Raw genomic sequence first — 12,742 nt, 5'->3', positions numbered from 1 at the left:
TAGATTTGACCACCATCTATGTCTTCAAGTTTGTACTATAGTATCTCGTTTGACCCTCCTATCCTCCACCAAAGTCTATTTGTGAATTCTTTCAATTGCTACTTTGCTTCCTATGTTCAGAAATTCTGAGTAGTTTATATCTATAATTTCTTTTTTCCCTAATTTATTTGTTTTCAGTTTTCAACATTCACTTCCACAAGTTTTAAATTTTCTCCCCTTAACTTCACCTTCCCTCCCCAAGATGGCACACAATCTTATATAGACCTTACACATACATTCCCATTAAGCACATTTTCACATTAGACTTGTTGCAAAAGAGAAGTAGAACAAATGGAATGAACTATGAGAAAGAAGAAATCAAACAAAGAAGAGAGAAAGAGTAAATGTTATACTTACATCTGTATTCAGACTCTGTAATTCTTTCTTTGGATGCAGATAGCATTTTCCATCTTGAGTCTTTTGGAGTTGTCTTAGAACCTTGCATTGATGAGAACAGCCAAGTTTATCAAAGTTAGTCATCACAAGTGTGGCTGTCACTGTGTACAATGTTCTCCTGGATCTGGTCCCCTCATTCATTATCAATTTATATAAACCTTCCAGGTTTGTCTGCTTTGCCTGCTCATCATTTCTTACAGAACAATAGTATTCCATTACATTTGTATATCACAAGTTGTTCATCTGTTTCCCAACTGATGGGCATCCCCTCAATTTCTAATTCTTTGCCAATATGAAAAGAGCAGCTATAAATATTTTTGTCAATGTGTGTCTTTTTCCCATTTTTATGATCTCTTTGGGATACAGTCTTAGAAGCAATATTGCTGGGTCAAAGGGTAGGCACATTTTTGTAGTCCTTTGAACATAGTTCCAAATTGCTCTCCAGAATGGTTGGATCAGCTCACAGCTCCACCAACAATAAATTAGTGTTCCAACTCTCCCACATCTTCTCCAACATTTATCATGTTCCTGTTTTGTCATGTTGGCCCATTGGATAGGCGTGATGTGGTACCTCATAGTTGTTTTGATTTGCATTTTTCAAATCAGTAGTGATTTAGAGCACTTTTTCATATGGCTATAGATTCCTTTAATTTCTTCCTTTGAAGACTGCCTGTTCATATTCTTTGACAATTTATCAATTGGGGAATGACTTGCATTCTTGTAAATTTGACTTAGTTCTCTACATGTTTTAAAAATGACAGCTTTATCACAGATACCAATTGTAAAAATTCTTTCCCAGTTTTCTGCCTCCCTCCTAATCTTGTTTTCATTGAGTTTGTTGTGCAAAAACTTTTCAACTTAATGTAATCAAAATTATCCATTTTGCATTTTATAATGTCCTCTTTCTCTTGTTTGGTCATAAATTCTCCCATTCTCCTTAAATCTGATGGGTAAACTATTCCTTGCTCTCCCAGATTGCTTACAGTATCAGCCTTTATACCTCAATTGTGAATCCATTTTGACTTTATTTTAGTATAAAGAATAAGATATTGGTCTATTCCCATTTGCTGTCATACTATTTTCCAATTTTCTTAGCAGTTTTCGTCAATTCCAGAAGCTGGAGTCTTTGGGTTTGTCAAACAGTAGATTACTATAGTCATTGACTACTGTGTCTTATGTAGCTAAACCATTTCATTGATCCACCTCTATTTCTTAGCCAGTACCAAGTAGTTTTGATGATTGCTGCTTTATAATACAATTTAAGATCTGGTATGACTAGGCCACCTTCTCTACTATTTATTTTCATTAATTCTCTTGATTGACTTAGTTTTAATATTTATGGTTGTGTTATTGGATTATTGTTTTCTTTCTATTCCATTCTAATTTTCAAGGCATTATTTCTTGGTTGACATTTTTTCCACTGACTATTCTAAAATATGACATCTTTTTTGACATTTTTCCCTCCATCAATGTTTCATTTTGTATCTCATTTCATTCCTTCCAAATATTCTTTTAATTCCTATACACAATATTCCTCTCAGACCAAGGTATTTTTTCATGTCATTCAAATGTTTCTTTGTTTTGGTCATGTTTAGGTCTACATGGGATCTCAGATATCAATCAATCCAATCTTCTTATTTTTATAAATGCAAACAATGAACAACCCAGAGGGGTTAGGTGAATTATCCAAGGTGAAATTAGCCTCAAGAGGCAGAGCTAGTCTTCTGATTCCAAATTTAGAACCATTTCCACTCAGATTGATCATATATGTTATGGAGTCACTTTTTAATCAATAAGAATTTCTCCAGAGAATTTTGCCATTTCCTTACTCTTTAATGAAAGAATTAAATTTCTACTGCAATGCAAAGACTATTTCAATAGGGCAGCCACTATAATGAAATTCTTCATGGACTTTGAAGCTAATGAACATAAACCCATATTTTATTCTCTACATCTCTAAGGTAATTTGGTCTTTCTTTCTTTGTCTCCTACTATTTCATTCTTACAATGTTTGTCTTTCATACTGAGCAAAAATATTCCATATCTTTTCCCACAGTTGCCACCCTTTACATACAATTATAACTATTACACAAAACTATGTAAAGTAATCACCCCTCAACCTACAAACCTTAACCTGGAAATGTGATTGTTAAAAACTTCTAAGGGAAGATTTACACAGACAAATGACACTGAGGAGCTATCTTGATTAATTTTTCAGCTTTCTAGTATGTTAGAAGGGAGAATTGCATCAAGCCATGTAAGCCTAGATGAGTACCACTGCATCATGGTCAGCACTCAAGATACTATGCTAAGAGGTTTCAATTATGTTGTGGCTACTAAATTTAGTAACTGTATCAGACCAGCTGATTACTTCAAAACTTATGCTTAAGATCATTGCAGCCCATGTACTAAAGGCAAATGGTAGAAAGAGAGCTGGTATATTTTGAGAAGACAGACCTTGATTACTATAGCTCAGAGAGGGTTAGGATGTGAGAATGACTTGAAGGAATCAGGTGATATTTATGATCACAAATGGGCAGCACAGCCCCAGCAGTCAGAGTTGCTAGATATGTCTCTTATATGAGATCATTGCAACCCATTGGTTACACCCTGGATGTCGGGAGACTTGTGATGTCTGTATTCCTGACATTTTGTGTATAATTCTGTACCTGTGATGTCCATTTTCTTGGAGCCTTTATTCCGGGAAGAACAGTGAAGATTAGAATTGGCTTGGGTCAGTAGATGCTAAACCTCCAAAAGTACTCTATGAGCAATTATTTCACCCTAAGGACATGCCAACTGGCATCAACAAACGTGTTCCCAAATACTAATGAATGCCTAAGCAAGGCATCCAGGGTTAATAGATTACTAGAATTTCTGGAAAACCATTTTCAGGAGAATGTCTAGAATGCTACAGATGATTAATCACATAAACTTGTGGTTAACTCTCAGGAAGAGTTAAATCTCTCACATAGAATCCTCATGCTGATTTAACCAGGCATGTTATAGTAATACTTTGTCATCAATCCCAATCTAATTTGGCATTGTAGATACAGATTCCAGTTATTCTTCATCTGCAAAACCCAAATCTATGAAGCTTTCTGTATAAATTAACTCAGACTAAAGTTACCACACTTTTTGATGTGTAATAAAAGATATATAATCAGATTATCAGATTCATTCAAACTAGAGCATTGATCTCCTTTTTTCTGTAAATAAATTTTCACTTTTTTCTTCCCATTAACACTTAATATTTCTTTGTTCATGTTACACATCTTCTTTCAACAAATAATTGGTTTCTTTGCCTTGATCCTGGAATGTCTCTTACATTTTCTTTCCAGTTCCTACCTTTCCTAAAAAGCTTTCTTCTGGGACATATTCATATTTATCCTTGGTTTCTGTCTTTAATCTGACCTGTTATATATTCCATTCCATCAGCATTCTGTATAATAGCCAAAAAGCCTTTTCTTCTCACCTCCCTGACAGTTCTGTTCCATTTTGACAGAACAGGAGGATGGTCTCAGAAAGGTGCCTTCCCTGCCATCCTGACATAAGGAGAAATGTAGCAGCAAAAGGTTAGAAGGAGTTCAGAGCTAAATGGCTTCCTTCCTCTTATAACAAGTCACAGTTCCTGTTAAACAAGATTTCAATAATACGAATGTCACTTCAGTTAAAAGCCCTCTATAATAAGTAATATAGGTCTTTTGCAGGGTCTCTGGAGGAAAGTGAAGAAAAGAGGCAGGGTGGACTATGGCTGGGATGAAGATGTAGCAAGATGGCTCTGGAGAGTTCAGAGCAGAGGGTCTTAAACTCTTCATTGGCATGGTCTTTTACTCAAAGCCGTGACTCAAATCCAAGACCCGGATCAGAATATGATACTTCCAGTAGGACCTGACTATACCACTGATAGTATTTTCATTCTGGACACAGCCTAAATGGACATTAGCATTTTCTGAATGCCAAATCACACTGTTGAACTTGTCCTAGATCTTTTAAAGTGAATTCTTATTTAGGTGAGCTATCATTATTTTTGTTGTTGCTTAGTCGTTTTCAGTCATGTCTGACTCTGTAACCCCTTTTGAGATTTTCTTGGCAAAAATGCAAGAGTACTTGATCATTTCCTTCTCTGCTTCATTCTACAGATGAAGAAACTGAGGCAAATATGGTTAAGTGACTTGCCCAGGGTCACACAGATAGTGTCTGAGACAGGATTTGAACTCTGGTCTTCCTAACTCCAGATCTCACACTCTATCCACTGTGCCACCTAACTGCTCTTATTTTTCTAGGTGAACTCTCATACTAGATAAAAGGACACTTTCCTCTATCCTGCATTTGGAAAATTGAGATTTTGGACCCAGGTGAAGCACATATAATTATTCCTATTACATTTCATTTCCTTAATTCAGTCCATCATTCTAGATTGTAAAGGTCTTTTAGGATCCTGACTATCAACCAAACTGTTAAATATCTTGCATGTAAATAAATAACCCCCCAAAAAATTCTTATCATTTTTAAATATAATAAACATACAATTTTTACTTTCCTTCAAGACATTTTACACAAGTGTCAAAAGAGCACAATGCCCAGACAAGTCTGTTTTGGTTCATTTCCAAAGCTACGATAGCTATATTATCATGTATTACATATTTTTATCTACATCTATAAACACATATTTATAGGCATACATATACATATAAATATGTAAAGCTGGAAATCATAGTCACAACATAGTGTAGGAAATTTTGCCAAAAGTTTTGCTAGAATCTTGACATAGTTTGTCACCACACTCTCACAATCCATCTGGCCAGTAAGCCTATTACAAGCACTTGGAGTAGATCCCAACTCTCCCTCTACCCTGTGATGGTAGGTGTACCCTTCATTCCTCATGGAGTTCCCCCAATATGACCCTAAAAATGATCATAGGACTAAGAAATCTTGAGATAGAATCAAAATACAGATCATTCCATCACCTGCTGAGACCACCAAGTATAAGGTCCTTTGTCCTGACTCAGCTCTATGTCTAGTACCCTAACAACATGTATTTCTCTTCCCCAAAAAGATACATCCTCCTCCCCAATATTTAACACCCATTCACTTCAAGTCTATTCCTCCAATTTCCTACTCTATGTTTTCTTATCCTTTTATTATTAAAATTCCCATCATTTTGAACTTCCACTCTTGGTGGTCTTCTATTTTCTTGCTGTCACAGAGACCTGGTTTCCTTTAAATGATACAACAGTATCATCACAGTAATGACTCATTTTCTATTATACATGATATACTGGTACTGGAGGGGATGGTAGAAATACTCGTTACTTTCCACTTCCACTTTCAGATTCTCTCTTTGCTATCCTTGAACTACAACTTTATCTCTTTTGAAGTTTACTCCACTCAAATGTATCACTGAATTGAGATCTTAACATGAGTTATTCATTAATGTCTAAGTCATTTTCCCTTTTTTCTCTGGCTCACATTTTTCACCTCCACTATAACTTCACTCTTTACACTCAGAGCCTTCAATCTACATCCTCTCTATCCTACTATCCTCTCTAAAACTCCAACTTCCAAATTTTTCAATCTTTTCAGGTCCCATCAGGTATTGTCACACACTCTTGATCTTCCCATGACCCACAAAAATTTCCCTTCAACAAGGAAAAGCTTCAAAATTATTCTATCCCATTTTAACCTCTTATTGCTTCACCTGTCCCTATGACTTAATAGTTCAAACTTATTCTCTGTCTTCACTGAGACCATTATCTTTCAATATTTTACTAAAACATCCCTCTAATTCTAATCTCACTTTTCTCCCTTTGCAAATTCTACCCTAAAGTTAATCACTTTAACTCTATACTGGTATTTCTTCTCAAATCTTCTGTTCATCTTTCAACATTCACACCTTGTGAAACCCTAAGCCTCAATTACTGCTAACACATACTTCCTTTACTTATCATCATGTATTGATATGTGCTGAGTAGGAGTGGAAGAAGTAGATGGTTGGAACAATTCAGGTTTGAAGCTTCACATATATATTATAAAGCAATGGGTTCAACTATAAAAAAGGAGTAGTTTTACCACTTTATAAAAATCTATATAAAATGTAAGAAGCCTTGTCTTAAGAATGAGACTCTCTGGATTAATGAACATACCTTCTTTGGTTATTTCAAATTACAGCTAGATTATAATTTTACTCTTCCATGATTGATATCATAGCCCACTTGTCACAATGGCTGTATCAAATCTCACTTCATACTACACTAGAGAAAAAAATACAATTGGATTTTATTTCATTGAAAAAGTAGAGTCACAAGGCCTCCAACAATATAGCTAGGTATCAGACAATAGTCAGATAGTCAACTTATAACCAAGAAGACTAAATTTAAAATTCCACTTCAGTTACTTACCAATCAGACTTGTCAAACTTCTGTTCACATGCAATAAATGAAACATAAATGGACCTAGAAAAAGCATAAAACTCAACCCATTGGGTTTACTGTAAATTAATATTATCTTATATCAATTGTGCCTATATTTCAGTTAGAGAATACTGTATTTCTTCTTCATCATATTGCTATCTACACTCCATTTAGCTATTTTGAATATTCTCATTTCTCCTTAAACCTCTCATAGCATTCTCCTTCTCAAATCTTTTAGCTGAGGACCTCACCTTTTACTTACCAGAGAAAAAAATTAAATTGTTCACCAAAAGTTCCCTCTTTTCCCCTCCTCCTCGTTGTGCATTATCTGGTATTAGATGAAGGGGTTCCCTTTCTTTAGATGTTATAAAGCCCTACTACAAGCACCTTTAATCCCATTCCTTCACATCTTTCCAAGCAGATTCCCCCTCCATCATCTTTCACAATTTATCTTTCATATTCAATTTCTCGCCATCTACTGGCTCTTTCTATGCTTCCTATAAGCATGCCTATGCCTCCCCTATCCTAACATTTTATCCTACCATGTTTGCTAGCTAGTATTTGGTATCTCTTCTCTTCATCATTGTTACACTCCTTGAAAAAGCCCTCTGTACTCAGGATCTCCACTTCCTCTTCTCTCACTCATTTCCGCTAATAATCTCCTATATGCTCTTTTCTCAATCCTTACTTTTCTTCATCATTGACACTGTTGACCACTCTGTCCTCTTGGGTTTTTGTGACACAGATTTCTTCTAGTTCTCCTCCTATTTATTTTATTTCTTCTGATTATCCCTTCTCAATTGTCTTTAATATTTCTTTATCCACATCATACCCACTAACTACAGGTGTCCCCTAATGTTCTGTTATGTTCTCTCCTCTTTTTGCTCTTTACTTTTTCACTTGATGAACACATCAGCTCTCATGGATTAAAATATATGTCTTTGCAAATGATTTTCAGATCCATATTTCTACCCATAGTCTTTTTTTTTCCTGAGCAGCAGTCACGCATCACTAACTACCTCTAGAAATCTCATATTAGATATCTCATAGGCATTTCAACTTTAATGATAAAAAATAAAACCTAATTATCTTTCTCCTGAAACTCTCTGTCTTTTATAACTTTTCTTGAGGGCACCACTATCCTCTCAATCACCCAGGCCTATAATCCTCGATTCTTCACTCTTACCCCACACATCTACCAAATGTCATTTCTGCCTTCACATCTTTATTTTCTGTCTGCATCTAACTGCTTACTCACACAGTCACAATCCTGTCCAAGTCTTCATCACTTCTCACCTGGACTATTGAAATAGGCTTCTAACTCAGTCCTCTTCAGTGGCTTTCTATTATTTCAAGTACCAAATGCAAACTATACAATTTGGTATTTAAAACCCTTAGTGTTCTGGTCCCTTATAGATCTTCAGACATGCATGGTACTTCATCTTCCATCTCCCTTATCTCCACATCTTAGTATTTCTAATTTCCTTCAGGACTCAACTCATGAGCTACCTTTTGCAGAAAATTTTCTGAGGACTCCTAGTGACTTCCCCACCCAAATTATCTCCTTTCTACTCTTTATATACCTCATTATATGCCTAGTTATTTTATGTTGCTTCCCCAATTAAAATGTTAGCTCATGGAAGACAAAAATTATTTTTTCTTTTTTTTTGTATCCTCCATATTAAATGTTGTTTTTTTAGCTTGTTACCTGAATAATTGTACTGCATTCTGTTAAATGTGCTTAAGGAAATGTGCTTAAGGAAATGTACTTAAATGTACTTAAGGAAAAATGGGTTTTGCAACTTGGTTGGTGAATCTAATTGAAATGAATAAAGACTTAAGACTGGGAAATAATTATAACAATCTCAGGAAAAGCTGATGAGAACCTGAAGTAAGGTGGTGAGTATATGAGTGGAAAGAAGGAATATCTATTTTTTAAACTATAATAAACAAAAAAAAATCACTAATTTAAAAATGTGGTGTGCATTTACTTTCTGATTTTTTTCAGATGTTTAAAATTTGGACTTTAGATATTATTTTTCACATGACTTCATCATTTTAAATCAGTAATGATAAACTACAACTTTGAACTAAAATCAAGACTGATATAATTATACACCTTTGTAAGTTACCTTTGCAGATCATTTGTGTTTGCACTTATCAACATGCCATTTTGTTATCAGAGTTTTTCCTAGTTATTTTTCCACTGCATTACCAAGAAAGTCTGATTATCTCATAATGGTGTAACTCTGTTGTTGAATTCTATACTTTTCTTCATTCTTTTATCATGTCAGAAAAACTGTGAAGCAAGCCATAAGAAGTGGAGAGAGCAACTGTGGACAGAACTATTTTGCTACATCAGGCACCTGCCAGAATTTGTCATGGTTCTTCACTTACTTCCATCCCTACACTAATGCCCACTCCAGAAATCCCAAGTTTTATGTCGTTGCTCCAAACATTTAAATGGGTGAAGATGAATATCAAGAGCCAGCCCAAGTACAAAATGAAAAAGATAAGAATTTGTCCTTCTGTAACATAGAATACAGTCATGGACTCAAGAACACTCACTTCTAGTTACCCATGCTATAAACAATACAACCAGATATCTTCAATGACATAACCCCTTGCTTGTGTCAAGAGACTGTTTCCTCATAATGCACAGCAAAATGGTATAACATGAGCAAGTAGGTGGCACAGTAAAAAAGCCTGGATTCAGGAAAACTCCTTCTCCCTGAGTTCAAATCTAACCTCAGATACTGACTAGCTATGTGATCCTGGACAAATCACTTACCACTGTTTGCTTCAGTTTCCTCATCTATAAAATATACTACAGAAGGAAATGGCAGACCACTCTAGTATCTCTTCCAAGAAAACCCCAAATGAGGTAATACAGATTCAGCCTAGAGACAGTAAGGGGGTCTGACAATTGGTTAGAAAGAGATTACAGCAGGCCATTTATTGGCACTGATTAGGAAATCCATTATCAATATAGAATTCTGAATTGCAATTCCAAATCAATTTCTACTTTAAAGGAGCAGAGGACTTGAAATACACTCCACAAAGCAAAAGATCTGGGATTACAACTAAAATTAACCTACCTGGCAAAACAAAGTATAATTATTCATGAGGTAAAGGGATTGAATGGGAAATAAAAGGAAACAGCAGACTTTCAAGCATTTTTTGCTGGAAATACAGTTGAATAGAAAATTTGACATCAAACACAACACTTAAGAGAAGCATAAAAAGTAAGCATGAAAGAGAAATCATAAGGGACTCAAGGTTAAAATATTTACATTCTTATGTGTGGAGATGGTACATGTAACTCCTAAAACTTTATTATTATTAGGTCAGTTAGAAAAGTCTACATAGAAAGAGAGCTTGAGTATAAGTTATGTTACAATGATCTCCAAAAAATGAAGGGATGAGAAAGAGCATTGCACTGGTAGAACAGAGGAGGGAGAGGTAGAGTGGGAGAGGTTGTCTCACACAAAAGAGACATAAAGTACTGTTTTTACACTGGATGGGAAATGGTGGGGTGATGGGTAAATGTTGAATCTCACTCTCTTTAGAATTGATTCAAGGGGAATGAATATACACACATAAACTCAGAATCAATTGAGTATAGAAATCTATCTTACCAACAGGAAAAAAAGGAAATGAAGTGGATAAGAAAAAAGGGGAGGGAGATGATAACAGGGAAAGTAGATTAAGGGCTCTAGTAGTCAAAATCAAAACAAATTTTTGAAAAGGAACAGGATAAAAAGAGGAAGAGAATAAGAAAGAGAAAATAAGATAGAGACAAATGCAATTAATAACCATAACTGTGAATAAATGGATGGGGTCATCCATAAAAGGCAAGCAAATAGCAAAATGAATTAGAAACTAGAATCTAAAATATGGCATTTATAAGAGATACATTTGAATCAAGAAGACACACATACACACAAAATAAAGGGCTAGAACAGAATTAGTTATGCTTTAGCTAAAGTCAAAAAGGCAAGAGTAGCAATCATAACCTCAGACAAAGCAAAAGCAAAAATAAACCTAGTTTACAAAGAAAATCGGGGAAAATTCATTTCACTAAAAGTTGTTATTATTCACTCTTCATTGTTGAAAAGGACCAATGGCATCATGAAGTTCAGATAAGATAGTGGATGATGAGTGATATCATTTGCACATGAAATGTATTTAAGTGAGGTAGAGTTGTACAAAGTCATCAGCATTATTCTTTCTTCCAATTATTGAAGTCCAGTGGTATGACAAAAGTCAAGACATCTGGCGATGGCCCAGGATGCAATAGATGACATTAGGATCTACAATGTCTGTTCAAGTTCTAAGCACTTCATAGGAACCTACTTCAGTTACCTTTATGGACATCAGAACATTTTTCTCATCTACCCATTACACTTGGGGGAAGTTTTCATGCATTTGGGATAGACTTTAACTTACCAATAAGTTTGAGGACTGTCAATTGCCCTCAACATGGTTTGGTCCACCTGCCCAGACAGTTACCCCAGCATAAGTTACAGCTTCTTGGAACCACAGGTGAGAGTTGGGTAACAGGTGAACACCAAAGGTGAATGAACAGCCAACAAGTCCTCACACTAGTGCTAATCCTTCCTGAAGACCCCATAGAACTTTTGCTAACATAAAATAGATGAAAAAATATTAAAAAATACAACAAATACTTCTGATAGAGGTCTCATTTCTTAACTACATAGGTATAAGAGCCAATTTTTGTAAAATTATGAGCCATTCCATAATCACAAATAGTCAAAAGATATGAAGAGGCAGTATTCAGAAGAAGAAATTAAAATTATTAATAATCATATGAAAAAATGATATGAATCCCTATCAATTAGAAAAATTCAAATTCAAACAAGACTGAGGTACCCCCTCAAATCTGTTAGAAATGAGAAGTGCTGAAGGGAATAAGAGGAAATAGATACACTAACGAGGTGTTGGTGTGGTTAGGAGAACAATTTGAAACTATGAGCAAATGACTAGCAAACTGTCACCCAGCAATGCCACTAAGTATATATCCCCTAAAAGATCAAAGAAAACAGAAAAAAAGAACTTGTATGTACAAAAAATATTTATAGCAGCTCTTTTGGTGGTGGCAAAACATTGGAGATTTAGAGGATGTCCCACAATTGGGGAATGGCTAAGCAAGTTGTGCCACGTGATTGTGATGGAGTGCTATAAGAAATGATGGGCAGGATGGCTTCAGAAAATCCTGGGAAGACATACCAACTGATGCAAAGTAAAGTGAGCAGAACCAGGAGAATGTTATACACAGTCACTATAATACTGCAATAATGATCAGCTATGAAACACTTAACTATTCTACTCAAGACAATGATCCATGACAATTCCAATGGACACATGATGAAAAATGTTATTCCTCTACAAAGAGAGAACTAATAAATTCTAAGTACAGATTAAAGTCTACTTTCTTTACCTTTTTTTTTTTTGCAACATGGCTAATATGGAAATGTGTTTCCATGACTTCACATGCATCATTGATATTATATTACTTACCTTCTCAGTGGGTAAGAGAAGGGTAGCATGGAGGTGGACAATCAGAGACTTTTGTTTTAATGAATGCTATGAACAAATAATTTTTTAAAAAAGCAAAGTCCCATCAACCACACATTTCACAAAATCTTTTTTTATCAATAAAGGTATTCTTACTATACCTTAAAAAATAGCCTGACTACTCTCTTTTTTACTATAATTTTGTAATTACTCTGACTTCTATTATACAGGCAAAAGCACAACATCACTGGAATCTTTTCATAAAACTACAGAGTATTATACTCTTAAAGAAACAGATACTTCGGGGGGGAGGGGGTGGAGCCAAGATGGCGGAGTAGAAAGACGCACATATGCTA

Source organism: Notamacropus eugenii, chromosome 3 (assembly GCF_028372415.1).
Source record: "Notamacropus eugenii isolate mMacEug1 chromosome 3, mMacEug1.pri_v2, whole genome shotgun sequence".
Classification (NCBI taxonomy): domain Eukaryota; kingdom Metazoa; phylum Chordata; class Mammalia; order Diprotodontia; family Macropodidae; genus Notamacropus; species Notamacropus eugenii.
Note: the sequence above shows the minus strand (reverse complement) of the source record.